This window comes from Corvus brachyrhynchos, unplaced genomic scaffold (assembly GCF_000691975.1).
Source record: "Corvus brachyrhynchos isolate BGI_N302 unplaced genomic scaffold, ASM69197v1 scaffold91, whole genome shotgun sequence".
Lineage (NCBI taxonomy): Eukaryota > Metazoa > Chordata > Aves > Passeriformes > Corvidae > Corvus > Corvus brachyrhynchos.
In genome coordinates this window covers 3871004-3880528 of record NW_008236442.1, presented here as the reverse complement: position 1 = coordinate 3880528, position 9525 = coordinate 3871004, and the positions used below count along the sequence as shown (strand labels likewise).

General features: G+C 42.7%; 1 long non-coding RNA gene across 1 annotated transcript in view; it reads right to left on the bottom strand.

Moving 5' to 3' along the window:
- Nucleotides 1-7345: 7345 nt before the first annotated feature.
- The window catches only part of LOC108449872, a 21126-nt gene continuing 18946 nt past the window's right edge, over nt 7346-9525 (bottom strand). The window contains exon 3 of the long non-coding RNA XR_001866161.1: nt 7346-7840. This is a non-coding gene — a long non-coding RNA (uncharacterized LOC108449872). The remainder of the gene's footprint in view (nt 7841-9525) is intronic.

Sequence of the window (9525 nt, the reverse complement as noted above, 5' to 3'; positions counted from 1 at the left end):
GACGCTGAAACAGCAACTCCAGTTCCTTGGGTCTCTTCAGGGTCTGCGTGCTGATCTGAGCTGGGATGAGCTCTATGTGAGACTGCTCTGGTTTATGTTTTTGAGCTATCCAGAACGGGTAAGCAATTTTCCTTTCTGATATTTATTGAAGAATGGAGGTGTCCTCCATCACCTGCCTTACTTCAGCCTCAGAAACTCCTTGCACCAGCTGGTTGCTGTGTAAGGATCATTTCTACTGTGCTGTTTGGGAGAAATGAAGCTGACTTCTCCACAGTTTGTCTAATTTTGTGTGGCAAAAAGTAACAGGAACATTTGCTAATTCTGTTTGTACTGGTTGCTCCCTGCAGCAGGGGCCATCCTGCCTGGCTGGGGAGAGGGTGTTGTTTTGCAGGGTGTTAGCTTCCATCACTTGGGACTTGATATGTTTCACAAGTGGGTGCAATTTATACAGATGTCCCCTTTTTTTTTCCCCCTAAGAATAGAATGTATCTATCTACCAAAAATGTGCAGCTGGTTGGGTAGTTCTTCCGAGTGCTTTCTGTGGAATGAAGGCAGACCAAAATGGAAAAGACGTAAATAATAGATTCTGTCCCACTGAAACACCTGGACTTGTTCCCCAAGCCTGTCTTTCATGTAGATATATTATCTCACTGAGAATTTCTTGTCAAACTATGTTAAGTAAATAAAAGAGGTGAAATATCAGCAACAAAGCTAACAAATGGAGCCGAATGCTCCACTTGAAAGAACAGATCTAGCTGTTTACCATGCTAATCTGAAATGAAATGAAAACGTATGTTTTTCATCTTTTCAGACAACGATCTTCAAATACAGGTAGCTAAGGTCTTTAACAACATAGATTTATTTTTTTTTCAAGAAAAACCCTATTGTGGAGGTATTTTATGTGTGTGTGTGTCCCTGGATCAGTGTAGAAACTGAAAAATCTATTATGTTGGTAGTCTTACCAGTCTGAGCCTTTTATCATAATAAATTTATGGTTTAATTTGCTTGTTTTATATGTACGCACCTAACTTTCTGGTGCTGTGAAGGGTAAGCAGACACTTCTGCATGCTCTGAGGTTTATGCTCCCTTTGCCATACTGAATCCCTTCTCATGGCTGCTCCAAGTCTGTTCCAGTGCTGTCCTGGTGGCCCCACTGTAAGCCCCTTACGAAATCTTGGCAGCAACCAAGCCACTTAGTTATTAGTAGTTAATTATCAGTAGCATCTAATATTCGTTGAGTTCCAGTTAGTAATTTTCTGATATTTGGGGAACCAGAGACTAACTGGGTGTTACTCTTTGCTTCACACAGATTAAGCTCGATTTTCAGCCTGGTCCCAGCAGCTTTCCGGAGGGAACATCCTCCCCAGACGGGCTGCACGCTGCTAATTACAAGGGAAATCCTGGCAGTGTCAAAGTCGGTGCCAAAACCTCCCTGATTGCAGCGATGCCGGGATCTCACCAGATGTCCGGATTGTTTATCTGTCTGGGGGTTTCTTGCCCGGGTTGTTTGCTGGCCGGCCTTGACCTTCCTCAGGAGTCACGGCTTCTCTTCCACCCCCGCAGGAGAAGGGCTGTTTCTGACGCAGCTCCATCCCCCAGCCCCATCTCTGGCTGACGTGTCTTTGGCGTTCTCAGTTTGTTACAGCCAGAGAGGAAGAGAAATGTCTCATCCGGCTGTGGCTGTCCTTGCCTTTCCGCTCCTGTCACCCAGACCTGGCACTGGGCTCTCCAGCGACCATCTGCCTTCAGCTCTGGAGGGAGCACTGCTCCGCGGAGCACCCAGACAGACCTACGTGAAAAGATGGTGTGAGCCTCAAGGAACCTAGTTGTTAAGGAGAGACAGGAATATGCCAGTAATTTGATTTTTCATGTAAAACTCTGCTAGGAACTACTAGACTTTCCAAAATGTATTCCAAAGAAATGCAGAGATAGATTCCCGACCGGCATTAATCAGTGCTGATTAAGTCATGGAGCTACCCAATTTCTGCCTGGTGAGTACTTTTCCTGTCATTGATTTATTGCCTTCCTTAGAAAAATAAGACCTGGGAAATAAAGAGTTCAAGTAAATTTGCTCAGTTACCCAGCCAACTGTTGACTGTGGTACCAGGGATAATAAATGTTCAGGTGAAATTCCTCGTGCACATTCATGCACTGAGGCCAGGAGCAGAGGTGTCCCGTGGGCACTCCAGACCCTCCAGAAGCTGAAGGACACAGCTCAGCTGCAGCAACACATTCAGGGCCTGTGAAGAGCAAGAAGAAGATGGGAGCAGGCTGCCCAAGCTCCCTGGACACCTATGGGGCCACAGCTGATGACAGGTGCCTGCAGAGAGCCCGGTGCACCTCGTCCCTCATTGGGGAAGAGGGAAATGTGCTTTTCCTCAGCTGCCATGAGAATGTCTGTGCTCATGGGTGAGATCCAACATTTGCTACCAATATTCCTGTTGGTACCTGGCCACCAGGTGCTCTTTCTTTCCTCATATTTTTGACAAAACTCCTCAATGTATATGAATTCAGGCTTGCAGGCTTGGGCTGTGTGGGGGGGTTATTGTTTTCCTGCAGACACATGGCATTATGGTTAAGTCACTGGATACGCTAACACCACCATCTGGATTTGTTTTTCAAATGACACCACATTATTTGTTAAATACTCTCTACCCCATCTTCTTTAAGATGTTTTAAGGATAAGTCTGCAGAGGTGTACACAGGACAATTCTTACCAGCTTTGTTTGTTTGACTCACCTGTTTGCCTCCAGCTCAATTTAGAGCATTTGTTGCATATTTTCATTAACCTGATATGACAAACTACTTTCATAAATGTATGAACTACACAGCATGAAGAGTACAGCTGCAGGAGGCCACCTGCTAAGGACAACATATGGGACTCTCCAAACAAAATAAATGTTTTGATGTTGGGGTATTTCTTTTATGACATTACCAATGGATCAGAGTCTTGCAGGAGCTTGTCCCTTGGAGAGGACATTAGATCCTTTAAAGTATGTATATCACCCATTCCTGAGCAGTTACTAACACTTCAGAATAGTATTTAAGTCATGGTTAGCAAATCCATCCATTTGCTATAGTAATTTGCTAAGTATAAGAAGGACCTTCAGTTTAATATGATGGAACAAAGTGAGATAACTCTCCAAGATACAGCTAAGCTGAAAGGAAAGGATTTCTTCACCCATGGTCTTAAACCCTGTCTCCCTTTTGCCTGTCAAAGGCACACAGCTCCTTTGTTTCTCATCCTATGACTCAGCTCAGGATGAAAGTCCCCCTGTGTGCTGTAATTGTGCTTTCACACGGCCAGAAGAGGAGCACTTAGAGCTCTGCTACCCAAACTGTGCACATACTGACCATACATTTGCTGTATCAGGTGTTTAATGAAAGCTGCCTTGGTACAAACATGAGCCTATTTGCTCACCAGTGGCTCCTGTCACCAACCTCATTTAGTGACAATGAACAAGAAATTTTTTTTTTTTTCTCCAAACCAGAATATTTACATATTTCAGCCCCTGAGGCTCAGCCCACCCCACCCTTTACTCCAGATCTTCGCCTCTGCACCACTGCACTAAATAAATTAACAAGTTATCAACAAGACTGCCAGGCCACTATGGGCTCCCCATTACTGAGGCTGTCATTGCCACTCAGGACTCTGCTGGAACGTGACAACTTCACAGCAGAAGGTCAGTTCCCCCAGTCACTCTCTCACTGCTGCTTGGAGGCAACTTTTCTGAGAAATGATTTGTTATGTTAGAATCAGAGGCATATTTGTTAGTTAATTCATTCTGTAAAACTCAAATGAGATGAAAAACAAGCATAGATCTGACAAATGGCATTTAATTATGTCTGAGCCTAAAATTCATAATACATATTTATGCTGCCCTAAGTCATTTGCAGCCAAGGTCCCTTTTATTCTCGTAACTGAGTCCGTTTGCTGATATGGGAAAAGGATGTTGGTGATGGGTAACTCCATGTCCTTTCGCTACTTTGTGCCATCCCCTGCTCTGAACAGGCCATGGGCTTTCCCCAAGTTTACAGTGCAGCAGTTTCCTAGGTCTTATTATTCCATAGCCTGTGCAACTAATCCAAAGAACTTATGGGTACCCAATAATTTTATCTTGAAAAATGAAAATTTCTGATTTCTAATTTCTGACCACATCTTGTCTTCAACTTCTTTGTAGGTTTTTGTTTGAGGCTTGGGGTCTTGGAAGATACCAGACTAGAACTGCACTAGGACTATGTCCTTGTCCCTGCAGCCTGCCACTGTCAGGAAAAGCTGTTTTCTGCAGTGGAGGTGGAGCTGCCTCTACAGTGACACGAGGAGATAGGGTTAGCACAAGACAATTAAAAACACGTTGCATTGATGGTGCAGAGGTTTGAGAAACATGCAAAGCACAGGCTCCTGGGAAATGGACACTGTCACATGTGGCTCGTTAGCACACTGAAGCTCTGACCTAGCAAATATTTACACGAACTTAAGTGCACATTTGAAAGGGCTAAATATACACCTGCTCCCCGCTTCAGCTGCCAGACATCTCTAGACTCTGCATTTGGTGCAAATGTCTTTGACTCAAAAACATATGCTGCAGTTTTGCTGAAAATGTAGGTGTATTTTTATAATGGTTTGGTGCTGTTATTGTGAAAGTAAGCTGTTTTTTAAGTCCTCTCAACACGTCATAGAGTATCCAACCAGCGTCCTGAGCAATGTTTGACTGGAGAGACTTAAGAGAGGAGAATTTTGGTCTTCTCCCCCTCTCCATCTTCCTTCCCTCTCTGCAGAGCCAGGTGCATTGGAAATACTACCCATGACCATGAGGTCAGTGAGAGGCTCCTCATCCCCTGCTGTGGGCTCCCACTCCAGCCTGAGCATCCCTGCCTTTGGACCTCCTCCACCATGAGACAGCAACCCCAAAGAGCTTCACCTGATCTCCTGAATAGGAGTCTTTGAGGACAATCGGCCCTGGCATCTCAGGAAGAAGTGATTTCACAGCTCCTGCCTGGCTGCCATGCCAGCCCTGCCTCTCCTGCCGTGGGACTGCCAGCCTGGGGAGCGCTTTTCCCCCTCACTGACATCGTTGCTTTGCCACCCCAGCCACCACCTCCTCGCCTCCCCTCTCTTTTGGCATGCTGCCACCCAAACTCGCTGGGGAGCTTCAGGTTTTTTTGTTCTCTGGTGGGAAATTTCATTTGACCCTTTCAAGTGGGACAAGAACAGATATTAGATTTGTTGATGATGAAGTGCTTATATCTGAATTCAACAAAAGAGGTACAATGAAAAGATTGCAGCTGTTGAGCAAAAGCACCACACCTATTACAGAGTTCATATGCATTTACAAGTGGCACACCAGTGAAGGCTCTTCTCACCCTACAGATGTGCCCTCCTTCCCCAGAAAACTTGTTAATCTCTCCCTCAGCTCTGCCTGCTCTACATACCTTTGGGAAAACGTGGTGTTTGACTGTCTTGCCAGATCTTGCAATGATGGAACTGCTATTTGCAGGTAAAAACTATTTGAAGGTGTTTTATCTTTCTGTAAGTCTTATGGGTCTCCTTGATGAAGAATGGGACAGCAAGTTAAAACACCAGTTACCTCAGGTTGTAAATAAATTCTGAGACTGCAATTGCCCTAGTGAATAGACACCTACATAATTATGCACGTATTTAGAAAGAAAGATAAATAAACAGGAAGAGAGAAAAATAGAAAAGATCATAGATGGATGGACAGACACATGGTTATATTTCAGTCAGAAATAGAATTAAATTTGCACTTATTTTCCTGATAAAGTCACACAGCTACTAAATTTTTTTCCCCAGAAATTAAGGTAACAAATCAACTCTGTCAGGAAGCAAGGAACTCAGACTTGGCAACGGAAACTGAAAGGAACCCCAAATCTCACATAACTGTTATCTGACATCATACAGCAACTGCACTAGGTAATAATGGCAATAAAGCATCTATTAACCAGAGAAAACCCTGATGAAATTTGTGGAAGGGTATGGCTTGCATTCAGTCAATCCTGCAAAAATAGCAAGTGTTACCCCTCATGCCAATGAACCAAGGACATTGGAGCATGATTGGAAAGAACCAGCAAACACTTTGCAAGCTCACCGAGGTGGCCCAGGCACTGGGTCAAGAGTCTGAGCTGAGTTAAAGAGAGCATGACCATCCCTGAATTCCTGCCCTGTGGCAGTGTCCAGGACAGCTGGTGAGTGCCAGAGCCCCACAAGGCAGCTTTCACTGCTGCCAGTTGGACTTTCCTTAGAAACACTCTGAGAATCCAGTCCTGCTGGAGCAGTTTGTGTTGGCTTCTCTCTCCCCACGGCCCTTACTCAGGGAATGGAGCAGGTACCAGGCAGGCTCCACACGCTGCATGGCACTGGGTGTCTGCAGAGAAACGTGGAGCTCCTGTGCAGAGGGAGCTTCCCTGGCTCCTTTTCAAAGCCTTGCATTCATTTACAAAGTCATAATTACACCGGACAAGCAACAACAATTGGGATTAACTAATAATTTATTCATAGCACCTTGGCCCTTTGTAAAGTCTCACAAACTTAATTTACATCCTTACACATCCAAGCAACAGATTTCTACTTAGAATAAACCATGGTATTTTATATTACTGATTTACTATGTCTAACTTCTAAGCAACAAGAAGATGTGTATTACTTGATTCAGGTTGTTTTTTTTTTTTTGCTAAGCCTAGATTATCTTCAAGGTCTTGAAAGCTGTTACAAAATTCAGATGAAGAGTGCAGAACTCACACTCTAGGTGCAAAGCCACAGGTCCCCTGCCTCCAGGACATTAGAGATGTCTTTCTCACCTTGCTGGCTTCCAAGGGCAGAGCTCCAGGTGCACCACTGTGGCTCTGAGTTGGAGGTTCAGAGTACTTTTGTGGACAAGTGGTGTCATTCAGCAAAGCCTGCAGCAAAACTGTGGAAATTTTTCATTGACTTACGCACAATTCAGCATTTGCTTTGCACTGATGAAGTAAATGTTCAGCTAATTACTTCATGCAGCTTCTACTCCCAGTATTGAACCGTTGCTTCATTCTCTGTTCCTGCTCCCTTACCAAATGGTAGTAGATTATTTTATGGGATAACCTCATTTTCCTTCCCTTCCGGTGCCTTTCTAAGGCAGACCTGGAGTTGGCAGAAAAAAACAGGCACAATGAGTTAGACCTAGTTAGAGCAATCAGGGATTTTAGGCTCCTTCCTCATCCCAAGTGGCTCTAGCAGTTTCCTTTTATTCTTTAACATTGTTTGTATTATACACACAGCTGCTCCCCTAACTTTTTCATATTACATGTTTATTTATTTCTTCCTATTTTTTAAAAATTTTAAGTTTCTCTCTTTGGTTTTACAATTGCATCAATTTATTTTTACTACTTCAAAAAATTATTTGCTTGTAATTAAACCCACAAATCCAATAGTCCCTAAATGTAAGAGTAACCTGTGTTTATGAGGGGGACACAGGGGCAGGTTTTGAAAGCTGAACCACATCATTTCATGATCCATAATCAGTTTTAAGGGGTATTCTATTATTACTTCAAGGACCAGGTGTCTAAAAAGGTATCATTTTTCTCACCAGCTTTTGCTAGATAGTTAAAAAAAAGGTATTAATGCAGCTGTACAGGTTATAGCTGAGTGTGTGACTGCCTGGTGGATTTACACGCGCAATTACCCCAAAAGCACACAACCCTTCGAGACTCACACATGCAAAAACCTCTTGGCTGGAAAACTCTTGGCATGGATGCTCCATTTCCATATGCAGTCACACTGAATATGCATATACATTAGGTGCAGGAGCACACATACATTTTTCAAACTGGAGGCCTTGGTGTGAACCTAAAGAAGAAAAGACAAATGCTGCGAAAAAAGGGTTTAGGTCAAATTCAGTGAGCAAGGATGAATCTGCTGGGTTGTACTCATGTACCTTCTACCAATGCACATCATTTTCTTCAATTAAAAATGCAAAAAGCTGTGGATTTTTAGTTTTCTTCTTTATGCCTTTACATCCTTTGAAAATTTATAATCTTTAATTTTCCCTTTCTAATTCTAATAGATGAAAAACAGCCCAATGTAAATTTTTGTCCAAAATAGACAACTTAACAGAAAGAAGTGTTTCTGAGTACTAACATGTTTAAAAATCAGGCAACCAAAGACTGTAAACATCGACTAAGGTGTCTGAATTTAGGCACCTATTTTTTAAAACCTTGGCTTTGAAAATAAAGTATCTGAATGTATATAGAAAATATAAATCACCAGTCACTTCTATTACATGCATGTTTATATAAAGACCTTAGAACACATTTTTAAAATGTAAACGTTCCTTAGTATGTTTAACTATGTGTCTAAAGAAGACGTAGGACAGAAAGAAAACAAAATTTGACAAATGTTTCTGATCAATCCTGAAGAAATCAATAGGAATTCACTCACAGCATGATTTCATTTAACTTTCCATGCTAGGAATAGTAACCTGGCTTTCTGTTAAAGCAAAAGCATTCGTACTTCTTAGCGATTTAATTCTCATGTCAACATGTATCAGGCAGGCAGAGAATGGTTTGGAGACTGGGAGGGGAAGGAGTAGTGGATGGAAACATACGGAAAGTGTGTGGACTGAACTGTATGGTTGGGTGACTTCATTTCACCAAAACTAGTTTTTAATAGAAAACGGGGTTTTCATTGAGATTCATATTTCCCTTCCCCTTTGAGGGATCAGAAAGTGTCTGTTTCTCAAACCATCTTTTAATGTTTATTTGAAAAATATCTAAAACCTGAAAATTGGAACAGCTTGGTAGGGAAAAGAGAGAAAAGCCATTGAATCCTGACCACCACATCAGTTCCTTGGTGGGAGCCACAGCCTGGATGTCTGGAGTGTCTCCCATCCCTGCAGCCATGAGCCCCAGAACACCCAGGAGTTCGGTATCTTCATCATGCACACTCGAAATGTGCCACTTAACACTCAAAGGAGGTGGGACAAGCCCAGACAACAGGAGAATGAAGACATGCAACCACAGCTCTCGTGAATGAGCTTGATTTTTTTTTGGCCAAAAAGATAAGTATTTTGTCCCATAACTCAATTATCTCAACAGAGAATTTTGTTTTGGAAATGTCATCAGTTTTAGGTTTTTTCAAAAAGTTAGACTTGAGTGAAGAAAGCCACTGCTTTCTACCTTCCCAAGCAAGGCAAAACTGTTGGCACTCCAAGTTCCTGTATTGAACTTGCTTCTACTCCTTAGCAGACCAGAACCTTGCATGGTGTATGGAAACCAATGGAGCATTCAAACCCAGAGAACATCTGGTTTACAATATTTTCTTCTTGCTTTTTCATGGTTGTGCTCCTGGAACCACATTTGGGTCCACAAGTGAGGGTGTGCACGTATGTCTGTTCTTATTTATTCTAAATATAAACTGTTTTTTGAAAGGGCATTATTCATAGACAGATGAAAGAGCACTTCTTAGAAGTCTGGTTCAAAACCTGAAGTTGTCATAGGGTGCCATACTGGACTAAAGCAAAGTGTGGAAAGAGT